The sequence below is a fragment of the Gymnoscopelus braueri genome (assembly GCF_963280865.1).
Source record: "Gymnoscopelus braueri genome assembly, chromosome: 16".
Taxonomy (NCBI): Eukaryota; Metazoa; Chordata; class Actinopteri; order Myctophiformes; family Myctophidae; genus Gymnoscopelus; species Gymnoscopelus braueri.
This window is the reverse complement of record NC_137616.1, coordinates 17,622,548-17,647,388: the sequence shown is the minus strand read 5'-3', so window position 1 is coordinate 17,647,388 and position 24,841 is coordinate 17,622,548. Positions and strand designations below refer to the sequence as shown.

At 42.8% G+C, this 24,841-nt stretch overlaps 1 long non-coding RNA gene across 1 annotated transcript in view; it reads left to right on the top strand.

The window, feature by feature from the left end:
• Positions 1–2,054: 2,054 nt before the first annotated feature.
• LOC308102564 overlaps positions 2,055–24,841 on the top strand; it is a 60,347-nt gene continuing 37,560 nt past the window's right edge. The window contains exons 1-2 of the long non-coding RNA XR_013934669.1: positions 2,055–2,159; positions 8,238–8,338. This is a non-coding gene — a long non-coding RNA (uncharacterized lncRNA). The remainder of the gene's footprint in view (positions 2,160–8,237; positions 8,339–24,841) is intronic.

The window sequence follows — 24,841 nt, the reverse complement described above, 5'->3', positions numbered from 1 at the left end:
CAGTTTGTTAGAGACGCCACATCAATTATCCTAATGTGTTTATTGTATCCTGATTTTGATTGGTTATTGCCAATCGTTAGTTCACTCTGATCACAGACGCTCGTCATTGTCATTAAGCTAGTCTACCAGCTGTTACTGATTGACGGTTTTCCAGTTTTGACCTGGCTGGGAGTTTGTTTCTCTCTTCAGTTTATGTAGGACGATGCACAAAGCTGAGTGTTTGTTATTGTGGACTACTAGGTATTACAGTGTTTGTTTGGTATTATGTGTAGAGTTTATAGCCTTGTTTGTATGTTATGAGCAATTTGTTTGTTACTTATCTTACAGTCCTTGGTTTCATATACAGTATGCATGCACAATATTTAGTTATTTACCATATTAATCTGATTTTTGTTTTATCATTGTTAAATTGTTGTGTCTTTATTTGCATCATTGTACATTATTTTGTTTACAGTCCTTATCAATATAGGCATATTCAGTAATATACATGCTGGATGTATGTTGTTTCAAACCACAGCTTTATATAAAGCTCCTCCATTTGGAAAATGTGTTTCTTCCGTGTCCTACACACACCCATACTGTACATACAACTCTAAGCTCCTTTTCGGAGTTCATTATTCTATTCCATTCTATTCATGATGGGTTCACATTTTCTGGACAGTGAAGCCACTAGCTAATAGTTGAAGATAATAAAGTTGTTGTTTGTGCAATTTAGCTCTAGCATTAATTCTTTTTGAAAGGTAGGCCAAGAAGAATAGTGTTTAGAGTAGGCAGCCACAGTAAGTGACAGATACAAAAACATAGATCAAATGGTTTATTCGTAGATTGGCTATTAGCTTTGGCCGTGCACAAATGTATCTTTTTACACGTTTGTGTCACAGTCAGACTTTGCCTGTCTTGTCTAGAACTAGTTCTTGTTCTAGTTTTCATGGTTCTATGTTCATGTCTTCCACAGGTGTTTCTCATGTGTAATCAGCCCTCGTGTGTATATTAGTCTTGTTCCCCAATGAGTTTTTGTCCAGTTCTTCTTTGGTGTCACATCATGTTAAGTGTTGAATCTTGTTAATTTGTGATTGTGACGTTTTCCCTGTTATTAAATCCTGCCTGCGTTTGGGTCTTCACCACACCACCAGATCGTGACAGTTTGTTGTTTTTAATTTCTTCCCCAATTTAGTAATTGCCAGTTGCCCCGTGTGTGCTGTGGTCCCTGCAGCTGACAACCTACACTGTATAGTCCTTTGGAGATTGTAGACCAGTGGTTCCCAAACGGTACGTGTGCCAAGGCGAGGCACACTGGGCTATGCTGTGGAACAAGTCCAGGTAAGCATTTGGGATTTTACATTATTATTGCCATATACTGTATATATACAACTATACAAAAAGTTGTGAATTTAGTTTTTGCTCTACAATGTATACTTTGTGCACACTAATTTCCCAATATCAGGCAATTTCTATACCATAACAAACAAATATTGTAACCACTTTCAACCTAGCCTGGAGTGGAAACCATATGAATCTGCCTGTGCAAAAAAAATAAAAAATAGCCCTCGGCAGATTAGTCTGGCCCCGCTCGGTTGTGATTGGATTTCACTGCCCCCGAAGTTGTGGGGCATTAATCATGAACCAGTATGCAAATTTGGGGCAGGTTTATCACCAGAATATTTTTTTTATCCGCCCCTTGGAAGTGCAGGTTCCACACAGAGATTCCAGACTAATATCTACGCAGTGATATTGTTCTGGCCATGCCAGGCTACTTTCAACATTGGCTATGATTTTTTTTTTGTTGCTATCAATACAGGTGTGCCTTGATATTTTCACTTGCCCATTTGTGTGCTTTGGGCACAAAAAGATAGAAAACCACTGACAACCACATGTCTGCTCCGATACACATGGAGTCCGCATGCTCCATGTGTATCCTCTTTTCAGAGTTTCACCGGAACAGCCTAATGCATTATGGATGTTTACACTATCTTCCCAGTTCTTCTCCCTGCTGAATGGGTGCCCTGACAAATCAGTAGGAGTCACTAGTGCAGCGACCAGGACACAGCCCTCTACCGGCTTCCCACCTGACAGCACTGCCAACTGTGTTCATTAGAGCGCACCGCCCAAGCTGAAGGCAACACTTCTGGGAAACAAACCCGGGTCTCTGCGGTTAGTGGGTGAGTGTTTTGTCTGTACGCCCAGTTTTTTAATGCCGTCCGTTCGCTGTGGAGCTGGGTCTGCTTTTGAAGGTCATTAGAGACACTTGAGCAGCCCATTAGGATAGGGACAAAGAACGAAAGGGCGGGGGAGAGGGAAAGAAAGGGAGAAAGAACAGCCGAGAACATGTGGTTCATGTATGTCCTCCAGCCACAGCTCCTTGTTGTGTGTGGATTTGCATACAGAGCGGCACATGAAAGCCACAGTGCAGACAAACACAGGACAGATGCCTCAGTGGAAACTCGAGGGTGCTGTTGTAGGAAGTGAGAGGAGAAAAAACATGTGCCAGTTTGAACACCCCCAACGGTGTTTACTGGAAGGAGGTGGGAATGCAAAGAATGTCTGCTGTCTGACTTTGTCCCTGAAATGAATGGTCCTTTTAAAATGTGTCCCAGCAATAATTTTGAGACAGTGTTCATTTCACTCTGTGGACGCTGGGAATTCCCATCTACAGTATCTATATTCCTTTCCATATGAAATGAAATATGTGATACATTGAGCGCATTGCTTGCATGAGACATAGAATGTAGATCAAAAAAGTACCACACATACGGGCGGATGGAAAAACTCAACTTCACCCTGACTGTGGCAATAAATTATACAATTTGTCACCTATGACCTGATGATTAAGGGCAGGTTCACAGGGGAGGAGTAGATAACGACTGGCTTAACCTAATACACGCTAAATCCGTATGGTTTAACCCTTGTGTTCGCCCCTGGTCTGGTCTCAAATTACCAGACCTCCATGTTTGAAACCTTAGGCTCACCGACACCTGGCAGAGCCAAGGCATGCCTTGGCACTGCTTATTTTATAACTCAAACGTTAGCTGTAATCTTTAGACCAAGCAAGCACTGATAAAAGCACTCACCGACATGCATCATAAGCCAAATTAAACACTTAAACACAATATAATTTATGATTTGCCCTTTCAAAGATTTTCGAAAATGTTCACTAACATTTTCTCGTGACATAGGGCTTAAGTGGTTAAGTATTGGTTAAGTATTGAGCAAAATGATGGGTCATGACTTGTTATGAAGGTTAAGGGAAGATTGTCTGTGACATCCATCATTGTATTCCAGTCTCTTACATTAGTTGAAATGCAGTTTGTCCGCGGGGGCAGGAGAGGTCCCTTGCACCGTAAATTTTCGCTTTGCTTGTATGGCGAGCCGAACTCGCTGAACCCAAGCCTAGCTCATCTTTCCCTCGTTTGTTCAGAGTCAGCCTCCCTGAAATACCTTCTGCCTGCAGCTTGTAACGGGTGGCCCCCTCATACTCACTTCATATTGTCTTTAGTTTTCATAAGCCGCTGTCCCCATTTGCCCCCCCCCTCCTCCAAAATCTTGCTTGGGATACAGTCTGATCTAAGAGATGTCGAAGAAGACACAACCACCAGACCTTACACATTCAAAAAGTCTGTTTTAAGCTTGACTTTAGGATTGTGTCATACATGTATTCTTTATTTTAAGATTTGTTAAAACTGCAATCTGTAATATATTATGTCTTACCCAGGATTCTAACTCTGGTCTCCCACAAGACCATAAAACATTCCACTGCTGAGCAGGGCATATATTATGCTTTGAGCTTATGAACAAGTAGTGGTCCTATACCGACCACCAGATCTATATTTCTCAATAGAAGAGCAGAGAAGCCCTCTCCAACCACCACATTTGTGTTAGTTTAACTCTACCATACAGGTTGGTCAAAAATAAAATGTTATTCACTTAAAAAACTTGGATTGCAGCTTTAAGTTGTGTGAACATGTGAGTAATATATATCAGACTTGCATGTTATTACATCATTTGTTAGTAATAACTACAGGGGAAGCATTAACAACCAACAGGATATTAGCCTAAGGCACAGACAGATGCTGTTGTTTCCCTTACTTTTAAATTGATTTAGCGGAAACCTCTGCAGTGATTGAGTTCAGCACGGGGAATTTAGAGATTTAGTTAAGTTACTGTATAAAGATGTTTTTCAGTCTGTTTTTTTAAATTAGTCTTTGTTCTGGAAAAGAGAAACGCATGCTCATTGCTCAACCGATTATCTTGGTTATATGTTAAAATATTTGTATTTAGGGCTGTCGTGATCATGAAATTATACTTACAAAAAAATGCGAATAACGTCAAACTCGAGTTTGAAGTCGGTTGGTCCCATACATGGCATGCCCATATACAGTATGGGCATAGCGGTCGGATTGGTGGTTCTGGACAACCGCCTATCCGACCAACTCGACCACGCGCACGGCACTCCCTCGGGTCGTCCACGATGCGCGCGGCGAGTTCGATGTTAGCCGGTTACAATCGGACGGTTCTCGAGATAACTGAGCTAGAGACGGACAGACACGAGCAGAGATTTCACGTGTCGCATAACAACATGTTTATCTGCTATTTCCAAACATTTTTATTGTATCATTAAAATGTTTGAAACATGTGAACATTTTTCAACAGATTAATTTATAGTATAAATATATATATATATATAAATTTTATACATATGAATGGTGACAATTCTGACGATAATGCGAAAATAATTGTGATTATCTCAAATAATTGCGATCAGGCGATTATGAGATTATGCGATTTGTGGCTTAGTTGTATAATGTCCTGGCCAGAGGCCGTTTCACTGCTGGGTGGTGGCAAAATATTAAACAAGGTGTGACATTGGGTCAAACTATTCAATGGCCTCAACGGCAATTCCTCTTATTTTTGCTGCATGTGAAATAGAAACATCACAGCCATGGTTTAACCACTCATTCAAACGCAAGGAAAATGAGCCATTATTACTTCACTTTCACTATTTCCTTTTTCTGATTTTAAAGGCTTGTTCCGTGCAATCCACCATGCCAGGGCGAGCGGTGCACACAGCTACTTTACAAGAGTTGGAGCACAATTAGCATCAAACCAGCTCTATGCAGCTGTAACAGTTCTCAGATGTGTCAGGGAATTTCATTACGCTGGGAACAGTACTAAAGGTAAAGAGAATTGACAGAAATATGTAATAAGTTAAACAGAGAAGGATACAATGATAAAGAGGGAAGAATATTAAGGGAGAGAGAGGGAAACTAGAAGCAGAGTTTACTGTTGATGGATCTTATTTGTTATGAGCGGTAGACAGAATAAAATAAAATGGACCATCTTAGGGCAAGAGCTTTGACCCTACTGTATTTCCCCCCCGGAATAACTCTCTTGCTTCTTGAAATTCGCAACATTCTCAAACTAATCAGGTATTGTGGAGATAAGAGGGGATTTAAATTATATGGGATCGTAACTTTGCGATCCCCTCCTTGGCGGGACTGCCATGTAAACAGAAAGCCATTCACCACGTTGTCTTGTTGAAGCTACATTCTCTCAAACAAAAACAAACTCAGTCAGGCCCTCAGTCTGCCTAATCCACCGACCACTGCCATCGCCATTCATCTTATGGAAGTTTTAGAACCAGCACAAACAGACACAGACTGTCTGTGTAGAAGACAAACTAGGGTTAGGGTGTTCTGCACTTCTCCTAACCGCCTGTGAGCTCTCATTTTGGGCATGACAGCCACCCCATAGATGGGGTTCTCCACAAATAGGGGCCAGAAAGCAGCACTCTTAAGATCAGGAACGCATTTTTCTAGTTTGAGATGGAGTTGTATTTGAGGTTGGGTGATGCACTGCAGCTCGATAGCTCTAGCTGACTCTAATCGCACACAGTCTAATCAGCTGTGTTTCACTCAAAGCTGTTTTGCCCCCTGAATGGGTGAACACCCAGTGATGTTTGTAAACAAGAAACAAAACAAGAAACCAGAGATCTATAGGGTGCCTGGAAGTCAGCCTACTGCGTATGCTATTGCTCAAACAAAAATGGTGTAACTGTAGAATGATGCCCTGAGGCATTGAACAGAAAAAACACAGTTTTGATCCAAAAGGTAGATCGCAACATAGATGGTTAAAGCCTCAAAGGGAAAGTCCGTAACACTATATATATATATATATATATATATATATATATATATATATATATAGTATATATGTATACACTGTGTGTGTGTTTGTGTGTGTGTGTGTGTGTGTGTGTGTGTGTGTGTGTGTGTGTGTGTGTGTGTGTGTGTGTGTCAAGTATCAATGCAATGCAAATAGTCAAAAAAAGTCAATCATACTGTAAGTACTCATAATGCAATCATAAAGCATTATAAAGCCTATTAGAATGACTTATAAGGTCAAGTATCATACTACTTCATAATTACTAGTCACTCACTGACTTTTTCTTTTTAATACTTTTTTTGATATACTGTTTCTCATTCTGAAATAGATTACCAGAGCTTTCTATAGTTCTGACAAGTCTGTGACATGTTAAAAAAACTAAGTTTGGCATGGATTTTGTTTTGACATGAAGTCATGAAGACACACACAGACCATTGTGTGAGTTGCGATGGGTAAAGGCAGGTGTGAAAAGGTCATTTTTCTTCACCAAACTCTTTATACTCATTTTCACCAATAGCAGGATTGAGGAAAGGGAAAGAAATTCCAGTGCACTAGCGTCCACCAGCTTTCTACTGGCCCAGGCAGGTACCCACTAAGACAGTTTCACAGCCTTAAATGATTAGCAACCCTCCCATCGCTGCTGTTAGCATCAAGTCGGAGCTGATGCTTGAGGCTCCACCATCACTCAGTCTACCAAGGCGATTAACACCGTCTACTGTACTGTCTCTCCCGCAGCTCCACATCACCGTGATGGCAGACGCCCGAGGGTTCTGACATACTGTAATCCCTATAGGTCACCTTGACGGAACAGATGTTCAGAACACAAGTGTGAGCTGATTTAGGGGCCATAACATACACGTGAGAGGAGGTACAGTACACCCTCTCTTAATTTGATGGGTTAAGGAGTGCTATTGAGGGTAATAGCCTGATTTAGGAGGGATAGGGAATGTTGACACCCCCTCATTCACAACCTAAACATGAGTTTGATGCATAGTTCTTTGTCTGGGTGGCTGCTTTCGACTCACACAGATTAGAGTTATGTTAGGGGATGCCTGGTGGGTCAGTAGGCTAAATTTATGTCTACTGACCTACATTTTGTTTGAAATGCGAAAACATGCCTGTCTTCTTTCATATTTCATAACTGTGAGGAATCCTCGTTCCTACTCTCACCTATGGTCATGAAGTGTGGGGTCATGACCGAAATAATACGATTGCGGATACAAGCTGCCGAAATGAGTTTTCTCAGACGGGTGGCCGGCCTCTCCCTTAGAGATATCGTGAGAAATTCAGTCACCCGCTGATCCCGGGCTCCTCCAGAGTTGCGGTCAAAGTGTCCTTGAGCAAGACGCCCCTAATTGCTCCCGATGAGCAGGTTGGTGCCTTGCATGGTTTCCTCCGCCATCGGTGTATGAATGTGTGTGTGAATGGGTGAATGTAACACACAATCTACAGTATGTAAAGCGCTTTGGATAAAAGCGCTATATAAATGCACCATTTACAATATAAATGCACCCAAAAATGCCATGAACTAGCTGGGCTCAGTTCAGACAAAATCAGAAGCTGACATTCTACCTCAGCTCGCTCTGAACAGCATCCTTAACAATCAGATTGTGGAGACTGAGCCACACCTCTAGGCCCTGTTTTCTTAAACTCAGTGCAGTATTGATGTATTATGTTTGGCAAGTTGGAGTTTCTGTGTTTTCCTTGCATTTTTAAAGTTGAATTCCGTAAGTTTTATGTCCTCGCCTGATGGAGAAAGGTAATTGCTACTGTCAAACCCAGGATTTAAACCCAGGTCTCCTGCGTGGGAGACCAAACATCTATCACTCATCCAAGAAGGAATCCCTGCTTGGCCAGGGGATATATGGTCAACCATTAGGTATCCTACTTGACACCCGGGGTCAAGATTTCTCAATGGAAGAGTAGGGAGTCGACCTCCAACCTCTGCAGATGTGCTAGTTACATTGTATTAACAATACAGATAGGTTAGAATAAGGGTTTATTAATTAAAATAAGTTCTGGATTGCAGCTTTAATGCCCTTTCTCCCCCTACTCCTCATTCATCCCTTGACTTCCAGGATTCTGGGGATAACCGGTTTAAGGAAACCATGCAGGGGCCAAAACAGTCTCCAAGCCGCCTGATCTGACAACTAGAGCAACATCCCATCAACTACATACTGTAAGTTGCTGCAGCCGCTGCTGCCTTTCAGACGTTTACCACTAATGACAGAGAGGGCTACCACTTTTATAATTCTGCTTGCGTTAAAGTTACAGCTTGCGTGCCTCTAGAGCATTGGATCGCCAGCTCTACATGGCTCCAGAAAAAATAGGGAAGCCACAGGAAAGTTATACGCAAACACGTTGATATGAACCAATGTATGAATGTTTTGACATGTCACTCATTTCCTTCCATTCCTTTTTTTCTTTTAACTTATTTTTGGTGCGTGGGATGTATCATTCTGTTTAAAGTTGTCGATCAAGAATTACCAGCTGTAGCTGCTGAGGTTTAAGTCTCAACTTCTGGCCTCATTTTGGTTTGCTGTGTTGTGACACAGCTGCCAGACCGCTGCGCAATTACTTCCATAAACACAAGGGTTTTAGTGATCATCTACTGCCTGAATAAGGATAGAACGTCTAAATCTAATGTGTACTATAATAGTTTGAGATTTTTTTCACTATTTATACCTTCCTCTTCCCATCATTTGGGGGGGATCAGCGAATTGACCAGGGTCAGTAGCGTTCGCTAGGGGCAATGAGGTCTGATTGTTGACATGTTGTTTATCTGTGTACAGTCAAAATGTATATTATCCATCCACGCTGTTTCGCCCCCCTTTGACTTTCTTTCTCCTCCTCTCTCCATCACTGTCCACGTCCAACAGGACAACCCTTTCTCACCCAACTCTCCCCCTCCGTTCCTCCTCTCATGTCTCTCCCCCTTCTGACAATGTGTGAGCACTGCTCAGTGCTTCTGAGATGAAAGGGCCAGTCCTTGGGTCTGGGGGTGGGGGGCAGCATTAATGTGTCTGATGATGGCGTGCCACAAGTCTGTTTACAACATGCACTCAATAACAGGAAGCCAGGAGAAATGACTTCTCCCATAATTATGCTGGGTTTCTTTTTTACGCCTTCTTCCACATGCAGAATTCTGGGGGTAAACTAACTAGCACTGAGATCAAAGGCTGGAATGTTGAATCTCTTCATCTTATATCAAGAGAGGTTTTGCAGAGCAGTCCCAAATTATTTTTTCTTTTCATAAACCCTGTTCATGAATGTGGCCCTACGTGGTCCAAATCTGGGGTCTGCTTCTCATGGACTGAAGGAGAGGACTTCACAGCACAAAGATCAGTCTGTATAGGAGCACCCGCTAAGGCGAGTGTAGGGCACGTAAACAATGTAAGCATTGATGTATATAAGCTGTTGGACAGTGTTGTGAAAATGTTGGGCAGTGTGTTGAGAGAAGCAAGCGACGTATACACACGATAGCCTAAACAGTCACACGTGACACTTATGTGTGTGGATGGATGGGTGCGCACACATTCGTGCGCACACACATCACCTCCTCAGGCATGTGCTCCAGAGGTGCTATAATCCAAGCCATCTTGTGTGTGTGTGGTCTATTAATCACTGAAACTATAACAAATAATAAATCCTATACATTTGCATGGGTGACAGTCTAATCCGATCGCAGTTATTGATTAAGGTGTCACAGTTGAATTTGAAATTGCCATCAAACTAAGTCACGTGAGCTGCCTGAGTGACATGCTGAGAGAGACCGATTTAAGGAATTGGATCCAGCTGGTTGATATGATTGGCAGAACATGCAAGTTTTAGTGCTGAAAGAGACCGCAGAATTTGTTTGGGGCTGTGGCCGTGACAAAGCAGGATTATTAACCCTTTCTCCCTTTCCATGGGGTAATGCGTATTTTAAGTTTTGTCTGAAAACTGAACTATCAACAAGAGATAGTTGATAGTTGATAACTAGAGGTTTGGGCCCCTGCGCGGCCCTCACATCTAGAATTCAGGCCGCTATGCGGCCCTCACACCTACTGTACATCGCACTGCCGATCTGACTGATATGCCCATATATGGAGATCTCTGTATCTGCCAGTCCATGTCCCTTTTATGCCCATAAATGGAGATCCCTGATGTCATCAGTATATGCCCAATTGCCCATAACCATTAACACATTGGGTGCCAAAACCGTATATATACGGTTTTGCGCATACTAACGTTGAGTGCCAAAACCGTATATATACGGTTTTTGAAAAAAAAAATTTTTTTTTTTTTTTTTTTTTCCTTCACAGCAACAGGAAATATCACTCCTACAAGATTTAGACTCCAATCCACCTCCTGGTTAACTTATGACTTCAAAAACCTGTATCTCGGCTCCTGTGCACTTTTTTTTTTTACAATGTTAATTTAACTATTTTCAACTGGCTGCAACTATGGAATGGATTTCCGAATGTTTTAAATTTTTTCCCCCCGATTGTACGAGACCTGTATGTGTGTAATGAGGGGATCACCGTGAGGACGGTGATCACTGAAAATATTTTGTGACTACTTGAAAAAGGTTCAAAATGTTTAAAAAGTCCTGGCACTCAAAGTACAATATTTTAATAAACCTCTGGCACCCAATGTGTTAATATGGGTGGGCAATATGGCAAAAATATGATTTTCTTTCAACATTAATTAATTTTTCATGTTGTTTTTTAGGATTATTTTATTATGATAATTAATATTATTATAAGATTATATATACATATATATATTCACAGACAGACAGATAATCTATTCGTTTTTATGCTGCTGTTCTGTCATGTGACACACACACACACACACACACACACACACAGACAACAGGGAAAATGAACATAGGAATGAGCGTATATCTGGACCACTGATATTGCAAATCAGTGGTCCAGTGTGACTTGTTAAGGAGGCATAGCTTTACTCAGATTGAATGCAAGGATGAACGTTTAGATATCATGAAAGAGTAATGAATGAAGTAAGTTTACAGAGCTTTGCGAGGTAAATGGAGAAATCCTTGGTACTGTAGAGATGACAACACTATACAGCATCACCATTATGCAAGTGAAGATAGCAAAATGCGAGATATATATACATCGAGTTATTAATTAATTGGTGAACACATTTAATATGGTATTGAAATGGTTGGCCATGTGTGTGCGTGAGCGGCAGTGTGTGCGCGTGCTGGACATGCCACTGGCATGTGTGTGTGTGCTTGAATTGCCACTGGCCACATTCCAAAAGGCGGCAGTAGACGCTTGCAAAGGCACAGACAACATGCAATTGAAGACACAAAAATGCGCTATATATTGTGGGTTATGAATGAACGGGCATACATATTTAGGAGATAATTTCAATCGTGGAGTGTGTCCGTGTGCTTGATGTGTGGTGTGGGTCTGCAAAGTAAAAAAAAACGGCAGTACACCAGCGCGTGCAGTACACACACACACGCGGCGTGTAGAGGGGGCGGAACCGTCATTTTCCACAAACAGACAGTGGGAGGACGGGAGTGGCGCAGAATTAAGTAGTGCAGTAGCTATACTATTATTACAAATGTTGTGCTCAGTGAAACACATGGCTACATGTTATTAAATGACAAATGGTAATCATATTTGGCAGAGCAGAGCATCTCTATACACACACACACACACACACACACACACACACACACACACACACACACACACACACACACACACACACACACACACATTCGCTTCCGTGCCCCACGTAGTGAAGTCCATTTTCTTCAAGGCATAATAACTGTCGTGGCGTTCCTTGCATATCTTCTGTACTTAAATTGTGTGTTGACTGGGCAACTACTACTGGCTGAGTGTTGCTCTGCCGCATGTGCTGTGTGAGTCCGGCGCGTGCGCAGTAGAAGGCGTGTTTACAATCCCCTCGGTGGCAAAATGAAAACCTGTAAACCTGTTTGCGCATGCGTGCCGCCTACAGAGTAAAATATGGGGATAATGGCAAACATTTTGTGATTATGAGAAGTGGAGACACATGTAAAGGTGGAAAAGTAAATGAAGTCACGTGAGCTGCCTGAGTGACATGCTGAGAGAGACCGATTTAAGGAATTGGATCCAGCTGGTTGATATGATTAGCAGAACATATGAGTTTTAGTGCTGAAAGAGACCGCAGAATTTGTTTGGGGCTGTGGCCGTGACAAAGCAGGATTATGAACCCTTTCTCCCTTTCCATGGGGTAATGCATATTTTAAGTTTTGTCTGAAAACGGAACTATCAACAAGAGCACAGTGCCAGAGGCCTAGCCAAGACGGACAGACGCCGCTAAGGGTGAAGAACGCTGGAGCTTGGGTGCAAGTGACGCTGTGAGAAACACATATTTGCCCACATATACTGTACATAGTATGGCTGTATCTGATTCTGTGTTCTGTGTTTACAGTCGAGCGCATTAACCGAAGCATTGCCAAGTACTGATTATTAAGATATTCCACTGTGGCATGAATGGGGGCAGATTTGTGGCATAAATTCGGTGTGGTGCCCAAGTGCATGGAGCTTACGGGAGTGCAGTGCCTGGTGTCTAGTCCGTCCAAGTATCGCAGAGGACCCGAAGGTGTGATGCGACGGAAGTGGGTCGGATCAGTCTCGGAAAAATATTGATAAATCCCATATACACAAATCCACGGAGCGCTGCCCAGGGCGCAGCCATTGCTGCGGTGTCAACGCTCCGCGGACGTGACACCGCAGCAATGGCCGCCTACAGGCAGCTACAGGCAGCGCGTCTGTGGATTCGTCTATATGGAGTACCCTGATGTCATCATCAATATGACGTCATTGTACTGACATCATAGACTGGCCTAGACTCCATATTTTGGCATGCCTGACACAGAACTGCCTGACACAGAACTCCATATATGGGCATAAAAGGGACAGATACAATCAGAACTCTGACAATGGGTACAATGGGTATAGCATACATAGCTGGGCGGGGATGAATTCCCAACTTGAATCGCTCTTGACTTGCATCGTTCCTGAGAAGGCCGGTGACCAACGGGGAACAGAACTGAAAGAGGGTAGTGTCTGGTTATTTTCTCATGGTTTTGGGAATAGCAGAGCTGTAGTTAGTTAGTGTGGTTGCCCGAATGGGCAACCAGACTATTGTTATAGATAAACTTTATTCTTTCTTTATAGATAAACAATATTTCTACTTGCATCACAGCCCACAGTTTATTTTTCCCAATTTAGTGCCATATGTCAAAATGACCGGCTTCACCGGGAATCGTGTGCTTGTATTTTGCTAGGAGATTGGTTGCATAGTTTTATTGATATCGATTTATTAGTGCATTAAATTTCCCCATCCACTTTAATGAAAAAGTGAAAAAACTCAAATTCAAGTATTTTTTTCTCTGAAACCGTAAGAGCTAGAGTTACCAGATTTGGTGGGGAGGTTCATGATTTAGTCCGAAATTATTTAAAAAACACATTACACCAGTCGGCCTCATGGTGGCGCTATAACAGCCCACTTTACGTTTTTGGCCTATAACTTTTGAACCGTAGGTCCTAGAATAAAAATTTTCCCCCTAGATTCCTTGGGTCATGACGCAACTCCCCATATAGGCCACGCCCATTTGCGTCAGGATAGATTTTCCGCCATTTTGAATTTTCTTCAAAACACACTTTTAGCTCCTCCTCCCACATATTTTCTCCAAATTTCACAAAAATCAGTACACATGATCTCTGGACCCATGCGATAATCTGGAGTGAAACAGAATTTTGATAGTCCGTACCGTTCGTCCGTAAATGGCTTCCGAAGTTAGTAGGAGGGGCCCGTTTTACCAAAAAGGCCAAAAATCACGAACGAAACGTCCGGTCAATCCCAAATTTGAATCAAATGTCGAGGGTGGTTTACTCAACGAATCTCCAAAAGCATTTCCACTTTGATCCACAGGGGGCGCCACAAATGCACAAAACGTAACCGTTTGATGCAAAAACATGATTTTTGGGGGGATCACTCCTCTCAAAATGAAAAGCAGGTGATCTCAGGAGTTACAGGACGATGTCATTGGCCCGCTACATTTGTGGGAGGGGCCTATTTATTTAGTGGGAGGGGCCTATTTCTTAAAATCAAAACGCCATGTATCATGAACGCAGGATCCAATCATCACCAAATTCGAATGGCACGTCACGCGGCCTCCGACGGTATTCCTCCAAGCGTATTCCTCAAGTCCCGGCGGCCGCGACCGGCGTCGGCGCAACCACACTTTGCAATTTCCCAGAATTGCGACGCGTCTAGTTGTAGTTGTTACTCAATTGTTTGGGAAATAATGGGGCTGTAATAAGGCAGCCTGTGTATTGACATTGACGATATTATGTCTGAGGTGAAGGAAATTCCAACATTGGTCAAATACATGACTAAAAGGCAGTTTAAGGGTTTAACTTTGAAGAAGGTCAGCTAATCCTTGTGGCCACGGAGGAAGCGGTTGAATTGGAAGAGAACATAACCAGACTAGACAAAAGGCTGTGGTTGTACTAGAATAGAGAAGAGAAAGGGGAAAAGGAAAGACAGGAGGAAAGGGCACGATGGGATAGAAACGAGAGGGAAGGGAAAGAGTCCATCAGGAGAGGATGTCCAGGATAAAGTTGAAGAAAACTGTTGTGGGCAAACGAACAGCCGTGCAGAAGTTTGAGCCGTGTAAGCGTGCAGTTTCCTGCCTACTTTTGAAGAAAGTGCCATTGACTTCATCTTCTGCGGCGGGTGGTGGAGCTGGCCGATAGCTATGGCGGCCAATGGTGGGACATATGCCGGGCCAGTTGATAGGACCATGAAGAAACAGATGGGTTATAGGGCCAACAGAGATCGGTGCCCTCCAGTGGCTGAGATTGTCTCAAATTTTCCATCAAGGGGGCCCCAGCAAGGAAGTTAATTTCCACCACAGATTGTAATACCACAGCCATGACAGAGCTTAGGTGCTTCTGGTGTTATAAGTTGGCCAGATGGGTTAGTGTCGGTGAAAGAGGGGTGGTATATGACTTCTTGCTGATTCTTGGTTATTTATTTCCATTAGATCAGTTTCTGAGCAGGAAGCTGCGGTTGTCAGCAAAGAGGAGCCAGTAGATGTTTCAGTTAGGCTGGACGCTGAGGCCTTAGAAGTAGCCGTAGGAGAAGAGGTTACCCCAGAGGAGGTTAGGAGTCAGAAGCCACTGTTGGCAGGGAGCCGAAGTCAGTGTGCCAAAAGAATGTGGTGGCTCATGAGGGTGAGTCAAGTCACCTCTTCCAAATGTGTGTGGCTGAGGCTGCACTGTCTATTGATCAGGGAAATGTCGCGGGCGAATTTAAACCAGGTCACATGGGCTGCCTAAGTGATGTCATGAGAGAGATTGATTTAAGGAATTGGATCAGATCCACCCCGGTCGAGATGATGAATAGAACATGGGAGTTTTAGTAGGGAAAGATTCGTTTGGGGCTGTAGTCGTGACAAAGTAGAATTATGAACCCTTTCCCTGTTCCATGGAGTAATGTGTGTTTTGTCCACGTCTAAAGCTGAACTATCAAGCCAGAGACCAGGGCTGGCCAAGAAGGACAGACGTCGCTAAGGGTGACGAACGCTGGAGCTTGCGGGGTGCAAGTGACACTGTAGGAAACAGTTATTTTCCAACATACTGTATACATACATATGCCTGTATCTATGCTTAAGCCTGATTTATACGCACCGCAAAGACACTTCATTTAAATTAATTTATCTGCGATGTGTTATGAGCCTAAATCAGCTGTTTTTGGTGTACGACGTGATGCGCAACCAAGTATAAATCAGGCTTAATGAATTTTAACTTTTTCTTTTTTTTTGTGTGTTTTTGGTCTCCCCTACCTCTCTCCTATCCCCAAAAATACCCCAGTTTGAACACTCAGGCTTTCACAGCAAATCTGGGGTTTTCTGTAAATTGGTCTCAAAACAGGCCAAACTGATTTGCACCCTGACGTGACGTCACGTCAGGGTACAATCCCTCCCGTTTTTCAATTTAAAAAATGTATACAATATTTGTATTTATTTTTTATTTTTATTAAATGTTTCTTATTTATTTGTTTTTCTTTTTCCACACCGAACCAGGAGATAACATGCATACAAACTGTCTCAATAGCGCCCCGTGCCAAACAGGACAATGTGGTATTGTCCTAAGTAAGTGCTTTATAAGCCAGAGAGAAGTTAGTTGGAATGAGTATATCTGAAGCTTGATTTAGGCTCAAACCTTTTGAAAAACGTTTGAGGGACATAAACAATATGATATTAAATTTATATATTTCTTTTAAATCATGGTGTAGATACTTTAAGCTAAATGAGTTCCGACTGTGTTTACAGCCGAATGTGTTGAATGTGCCAAAATGAGTGCTGATTATTAAGATAATAATATCATACTGATTTGATCATAGTGATTTGGCTGTGACACCTGCAGGTGCATTAACCTTTACTCACCATAACCTTTAGTGTTAATAAAAATAAGTCATTTAGCAGTTTTGTATGAGTTGTCACTTGCACAATCAATCAACATAAATGCCTGCAGGCTGGCGTTGACATTTGAGACACAAAAATCACCAATTCTCCGCCATCCATTTAAAAAGTTCTCACCTGGACAATGGGAAAGACTGCGAGTAGACAAACTGTTTTGGAGCATGTGCTGTTTCATTCTGTGAAGCCAGATTGTGTGGAAATAAAGTCATTGGATATGAGAAGTGCAGGACTACATCTGGAGAACAGATAGATGTGTTACTGGCTGGAGGCGATTGGTTTCATTTTCATTTCAATCACACAGGCAAAAGACTCAGATAGGCACATGTACTCGTGCACATGCAAGTGTGCCCACTGCCCACACACAAACAGTACAGCGGTAGCACTTCACACGAACATCCTATTAACAAGCATTAATTAACAGTTAATAAGATACTTATAAGTCCTCATAAGATGCTTTTTAACCTTGTTATTTGTTATTAAAGGCAATTTAATTGTTTATAATAATAATAATTATTAACTGTTAATTAATGCTTGTTAATAGGATGTTTGTTTGAAGTGTTACCCGGCAATAAACCCCACCAAAGAGGCACTGTTAAAATGACTTGACCTAACCTAAACCTAACACTAATGCCTAATCCTATATGTAAAATCCTGAGTTGGATTTTAATTGAATTAATTAAACTATGAGAGGGTGCAAATGTACACTAAAGGGTCAGTTTCCAAACTCTCAGAATTAAATGAATGTGTTATACCGTATGTGTTAACCCGTCCTTAACCCCAACCTGAATATTTTCCAATTGTAACCCTCACTCTAAAAATCAGGAAAATTATCCCTTTCCTCATTTGGAATAGAAAAAGATCCTCATGAGGTTTATTTCTTTTCTGGTTTCACGAACATTGTGTGGACATAATTTGGTCCCCAAAGAGATGATAAAACGAAAGACACACATACACTGCTGAGCACACTCCCTCCCGAATCCGGTTAATATCCCAGGTGGAATCCCCTGCGATTGCAGTCATTCGCTGATGTCCTTAACCACGTCTGCTCCATGTTAGGCGTGTTTGATCCTCCGCCACATTTGAGCCCTTTTGTACTCTGATTACATAATGCGGGGATCAGGCATCTCATTAGGAGAGCTTGGCGTGCACGGCATAGGGGGATTACCGTTTGAATGGGGAGCCTGTGCAGGTACGCGGAGCAGGGCAGACGACTCTAAGTAAATAAACCATTAAGGGCAAACGTGAGCTGACAGCGTGTCTGAAGCCTCTGTATCTGCCGCCACTTACAGGCTAACACTTGTCTCGTACCAGGCCAGGGGCCTATTCGTTTTTTTCCTCCTTGATGTCTGTTATGTTTGTGTTACACACATATATGTGTTTGCATACATGCGTGCCTTTTCATGTGCGCACACATGCACTTGTATGTTTTTGCACGTGTTTATTGCAGAGCAACGGGGCTGTTACAAGCTAAGAGCCCATTAGCGAGTGCTACAGGCACAGTCCTTGACAGTAGAATGTCACTGGAGACAGATTAGACCCCCGTCTGTCTGAGGCTAAGGGTTAGGGGCGTTAGTCTCAAGGATGCACTCAAAGGGCTGGTCCTTGGAGAGGAGGGAAGAGGGGAGCTGACAACCTAATCGTCGTCTCTTGACCTTTTCACTTGCTCACAGTAAAATCCCCAGTGTTAATTTAACTCTGAGAGTGTAGTAATGTAAAACGGGCCAATTTAGTTACATTTTACACTCTCAGAGTTACAATTGGATTTTGTGTGTGTGTGGCTGTGTGTGCGTGCATGTGTGTGTGGAGTGCATGCATGTGTACCTGCCTGCATTCAGAAGTGATTGTGGCAGTGTTCTGTAGAACTAAAGACAGTGATGAGGGATTTTTCTTTTTTTGAAAAACATTGCCCTAACAGAATCATTTTTGAAAGTAATGACTACATACTTACTATACAAACTATCTGTGTCTCTGAATGACACAGAAAACCAGTACAGATGCTGTCACAATGGAGGTTCTTCCTTGTGCGCACGCACGCACGCACGCACACACACACACACACACACACACACACACACACACACACACACACACACACACACACACACACACACACACACACACACACACACACACACACACACACACACACACACACACACACACACACACACACACACACACACACCCTTGTGCTTCTATCTTGACTGATTTCCATTGACTACAATCATTCCATAACCTCTAACCCTAACTTGTCATGACCTGTGTACTTTTACTGTGAAGTTGTGTTGTTGCTTCTGTCTTGTCTCACCTAGCGTGGGACCATTTTCGTGTTTCTGATTCAGTCAGGCGGCCGGAACCCGCACAAGCCGGAACCACGGGTGCCTGTGAGAATACATTTTAATTTTAGGGCCTACCCAATAAAACCCTTGATGGGCCGTAGTTTAGCTTATGGAATTGTTTGTTGTGTGGTATATCCATCCTTTATTCCAACTCGTATCGACTGGCGAGACTAAACTAGTAGTTATACTCGATTTAGCATTTAAATGCTAACAGGGGGAACCAAAACAAAGCAGCGCCGAAAAAACGGAATCCACACACCCGGAAACCACAGGGTTTTTTCCCTTTTTTTCCCCCAGTAGGCGTGACCAGACTTTCCTCCTTGGTGGAAAGTCTTATATGTCTCACCTACCCTGCTAACTTGAGTCCACCTGTGTCCTGTTTGTTCCAGTCAATCATGAGTTGATTGTGGTTATGTTCACCTGTGTGATAGTTAGTCTTTGTCTATTTATACCCTTTTCATTGGTGTTCCCATGCCAGTCTGTAGTTGATGTCATGTGTTCCTGCCCTTGTGGGATGAATGGCTCCCGGGTTGCCAGATCATGTGCGCATATCCCCCCACGGATGCGTCGACCGGGTATGGACTAGTTTGTTAATAAATCATCATTGGACTTGCCTGCCTGTGTGGTTCTGCACTTGGGTCCAACATTCTTGTCTCATATCGTGACATAACTTCACGCATCACCACTGCACCTACCTTAAATCTTTACCCTGACCTTAACCTTCTAGCTCTGACCCTAAACATAAGTCCATCCATCTTCAACCTCTTATCCGAAGTCGGGTCACAGAGGTAGCAGTTCCAGCAGTGACTTATTGCAGAGAACCTTGTCACAGCTATTGCTTTGGGTGTACAGAGTTTGGATGGCCCTCAGTAGAAACCTCTTCACCCCATACTCCCACAGCACCTTCCACAATATATTAAAGGGAAGTACAAGTACACACACTAACTTCCCTGGTAGGTTTCCTCAGTCTGTTTCCTCGCCTCAACCCTGGTGGCTCTGCTGTGAGTTTGTTTTAAAAACTGTGGAACCTCCCCGTGTCAAAAGAGAACGTCGTCTAATCCTTCTGCCTGCCATTTTGACAGAGAGGCAGAGACGGTGATGGTCAGGGAGAGCGAGACTGTGACTGTCAGGGAGAGAGACAGTGACAGTCACAGAGAGAGAGAGACAGTGACAGTTACAGAGAGAGAGACAGTGAAGGTCAGGGAGACAGTGAAGGTCAGGGAGAGAGACAGTGAAGGTGAAAGGAGATAGAGTGAGAGGGGTAGAGGTCTAAAACCACCTTTGAATTGGTGCTGAAGGTGGTCAGAAGAGGTCATGAGAGGTCAAGATGTGGACGTGAAGAGAGATGAGATAAAGAGACAGAAAGAGAACGCACACTTAAATTTAACATTCAACAAAGTAAGGAACCAAAGTTAGCTAAAAAGAAGGGATGAAGGAATAAAAATCTTGTATAGAAATAATCCACCAAATAAACCTAACCCTTGCATAAATGTCTGAAGTACTGTATATTGATGGGCAAGTTTGTTGTGACAGTGACAGTGTTTACAGGATCTATACAGAACATGCACTTTAGTGACATGTTTATAGTATACAAGATTATACAGAACAATTGTGCTGGAATTATACGAAATGTACTTAATTTAATAACTTCACTATCAGTACTTTTTCCGTACAGGGATCGTTCTGTTATACTGACAGTATGTCATTTCGAATGATGCCATATTTTAGAACACTCAATTTTTGATAATCTATCAGATTGTTTCATTTTCCACGTCATAAAGTTGTAATCACAGAAACAGAAGCTCTGGAGCATGATCAGAGCTGCAGGCGTACATATTTTACAATCCTCCGCAACACGCTTTTGATCTTGTTAATAGTTTTATGTAACAATAAACTTTACCTTTGATTCAACTTCAGCATTGTCACTGCCATGATTTAAAACCTCAAAGCAAAGCAGCAATTAATCGCATTGGGAACTCTTTAAGAAGTGACACTGCTCCACTTTGAAATCATTCACGCCTTCGTGCGTCGTTAAAGCACTTAATGGTCTATCCAGCCATTTAGGAGAGACTGACGGGCTGGGAGCAGAATGGACCTGTTGTGTGCCTGACCTGCATGGGGAACAGAAAGAGAGCGAGAGAAACGAGAAGGGTGACGAGGGGGTGAAACGTGTCACCGAGTTCTCTCTTGCTGTCAGAGACGAGAATGGGGATTAGAAAGTGAATAGCGATTACCTCCACGTTGACCTGCCAGCCACCGTAATCAAGGAACGATGTGAGTGATGCCATGATTGGCTGAAAGGAAGAGGTCAGTGACAGTAATCCTTTGGGAAAACGTGGGACACAATGACAGGTCACACTGAAAGACTAGACTGCCACCCCTCCATCGGGTTTCGGAGACCATGTTCAAGAGGCGAGGAAAGACTGAGCACTTCCTCTGCCCTCAAAACCGTGGAACCTCGCCGCGTCGTTCCAAAGAGGCCGTCTAATCCTTCTGCCCACCATTTTGACGAGGCTGAGGGAGAGAGAGAGACAGAAAGAGATGGAGACATGCTGTGATAGAAAAGGCTGCTCCCACAATATGCTGGGACTGGTATTATATACAGTTAGGTTCACGAAACACACAATGGTCACTGCAATCAGAGCGGTAGAATTAAATTATTTTGTATGATGGTATCTAATGGGACCAGGCCAAGCAGCAGCTTATTCTTGACCACCCACATGATTAACTAATTACTGCTGTTGGCAATGCCAAACTAATCACAATACCCCCACCTTTCTGTTTCAGAGGAGAAGGAGGCAGATCAAACCTGTTCCTCTTAAGGCGCACCGATATTGTCCCGACTCGGCCACGGAAGGCGGTGGAAAGTTTCTCCTGCTGACAACCTGTTGTAGATAGCGCCGTGTCGTCGGGTCGGGACTCTAGATTACCGCCGATGTACGACCGAGCAGGTTCGGTCATGTCCCAACCGGGAGAGCCGTTTATATCCGTTGGATAGTGAAGAGGGGTAAGAGAGGGGGGGGTAAAGGTTTGGTCCGAGCTGCAGTCCGAGCTGGCTCCAGTGTTGCCAGATTCTGTGAGTGAAACAAGCAACCAGGTCTATGAAAACAAGCCCAAACGAAGCGACCAGTTTCACCACTTGGGCCCTATTACATCAGCTATTTAAAAAAATAATTTAAGCAACTACACTTCAGAAACAAGCCCGAACAAAAGTAACCCGATATTACGAATATTCACAGGAAAACAAGCCCAAAGTCGCTTATAATAAGCAGACCTGGCAACACTGGCAGGATCTTGTAGACCAGCGCTGCCAGCTCTAACGCATGCGTACAACAATGTGCGCATCGGCAATTTGTGCTGAACTAATGCCGACTGCCAGTCTGTTGTAGTCTGAAGTAGTCTGTTGGGTGGAGAGTCACCTTTATACTCAAGGCTGGGTAATGTAATCTAAACAATGATTACCTGCTCTGTGGATCCACCAGATCAGTCAAATGCAAGTCAATTTAAGGACCACTTAACCCATTTTCAACCTATCTTCATATTATTGGTCCTCACAATGCTCATTATAAGATGGTACCATTTCTGTCTACTTGGTCTGTCTCAGAGGAGGGCTATAGATATTTCAGAATCCTGCCTACCAAAGTTTTTTTCTTTTCTTTTTTCTTTTTATTGATAAAAGAACAATAGCTTGTATTTCAGTGTGCTAACTTTCCAGTAATAGGCTGTTGTTTCTATTAGCTTGCAATCCCCATCGGTGATTTCACTGGTAGGCAGGTTTCTGAACTGTCCATAGCCCTCCAATGAGACGTGTGAGTAGACAGAAATGGTGCCGTTTTAAGGCCAATACATACTCCTTCCGACGTCGGAAAATCTTCTGATAGTTCGGAGAGTCCGGACATCTGGAAGTGCACAGGTTTCAAAGCAAAGTTCTGAGACTGCCTTTCCGAAGCTATAGGAATGACATAAAGATTTTTTTTAATATCACCTGTATAGGGTGTGCGTTTTTTTGTTGTTGCTAATGCTAATTGAATTTAAAATGTATAATAATATTGTATCATATCTATATCGTAAGCACAATATCTATTGTGTATCGTATCACATCCCTAATCACCCCCCTTTCCAAAGAAAAGTTTGGAAGGAGTATGTATTGCACTTTATAATGAATATTAGTGAGGACCAATTATATGAAGATAAGGATGAAAACGGGTGCTCCTTTAAATGTCATTGGTGTCACAATCTACATGCCTTTCCCCTCAAAACATATTTAAAACCAGAAATCTTTGTTATTTTTTAAAGAATCTGTGATCTGAGTACTTTTACATTTTTTCTAATCAGATTACATTGATTCAATTACATGTAATCCATTAATCTGTTTCTGCGGGTCCCGAGTGAAAGGTGCCCTTGATGTCAGGGTGGGGGGCGAGGGGTGAAAAGGCTGTGTGTAAAGCTAAGGAGAGAGTTACAGAAAAGGGGAGGAGAACAGTTATAAGAATTCAACCCATATGTATTTGAAACCAGGGGGAGGAGAGGGTTTAAAAAGCATCATATTCCTCTGGACCATGGTTATTTATAGTTAACTAAAACTAACGAAATATCTAAAACTATAGAATTGTGGGGAAAAAAATAACATTTGTCAACTGAAATAAAGATAAAAACGAGGCTTTACAAAAAAACTTACAAGTGAACTAACTGAAACTTTTTTGTGTTTATACAAAACTAAATACTAACTAAAATTGTAGACAAAATTGCAAAAAAAATGCAATAATAGCAGATCTACGTGCAGATCTACAAGCAATGCTTCTGACCTTGTTGAGTCTTGCCCCTGACTAAACCAGACTACAGAAAAAAAAAAGACAAATAAAAAATTACACACTATAATAACCTCGACATGCACCTCCAGGGCGAGTTCCATCAGTGGGTGTTGTTATGGCAACGGGGTCATTGTTGCATATAAAGCCTCGGGAAATCAAGTGTGTCTCTTTGCATGCAAACGTACTGTACACACTGCACGCACGCTCACAAGCACGTGCTCACACAAACACACACACATACATGTACATACACATAAATATACACAGGAAAAATCTCAGTGTTAATTTATCCATTTGTAACGCCAAGAGTGTGTAACCACGTGGTTACATTTGTTCACTCTCTGTTAAATTAACACTGACGATTTAGTCAACACACACACACACACACACACACACACACACACACACACACACACGTGCGTGCACACACACACACACACACACACACACACACACACACACACACACACACACACACACACACACACACACACACACACACACACACACACACACACACACACGAACACACACACACACACTTCACCACATCCCTTGCTCTTGTGAACAAAGCAGGTCTATTGACTCCTGGGGTCATTCATTCAGGGACATCGATGGGAAGATTATATGGAGCAGCTCTTATGCTTGCTGTCCGCTGTGTTTCTGGACACAGAGGGCATTGCTTTATCCGTTTAAATGAACTTAAAGAGGGACATTGTTCTGCTGTAATCCAGCTTCAAAACAAGTGGACTCAGAGCCTGCGAGAGAGCGAGAGAGAGAGAGGGGGGGGGGGGGGGGGATATAGAGTACAGTAATTTATGAACACAGTAAGTTGTCTTGTGAATTTATTGTCATAGGTGTAGCTTAGAGCCAGCAATGCCCTTTGGTCGTTTAGCAGTAAGGTTACATTACATTTTAATGTGTGAAGGAATGGGGCTCATCCAGTTGCAGAGTCCAACAGTACAGTAGCCACAATAGCAACCGGACGGGGGGGGGGGGGGGCATAGAGAATGAGAGGGGAGGGAGGAGGG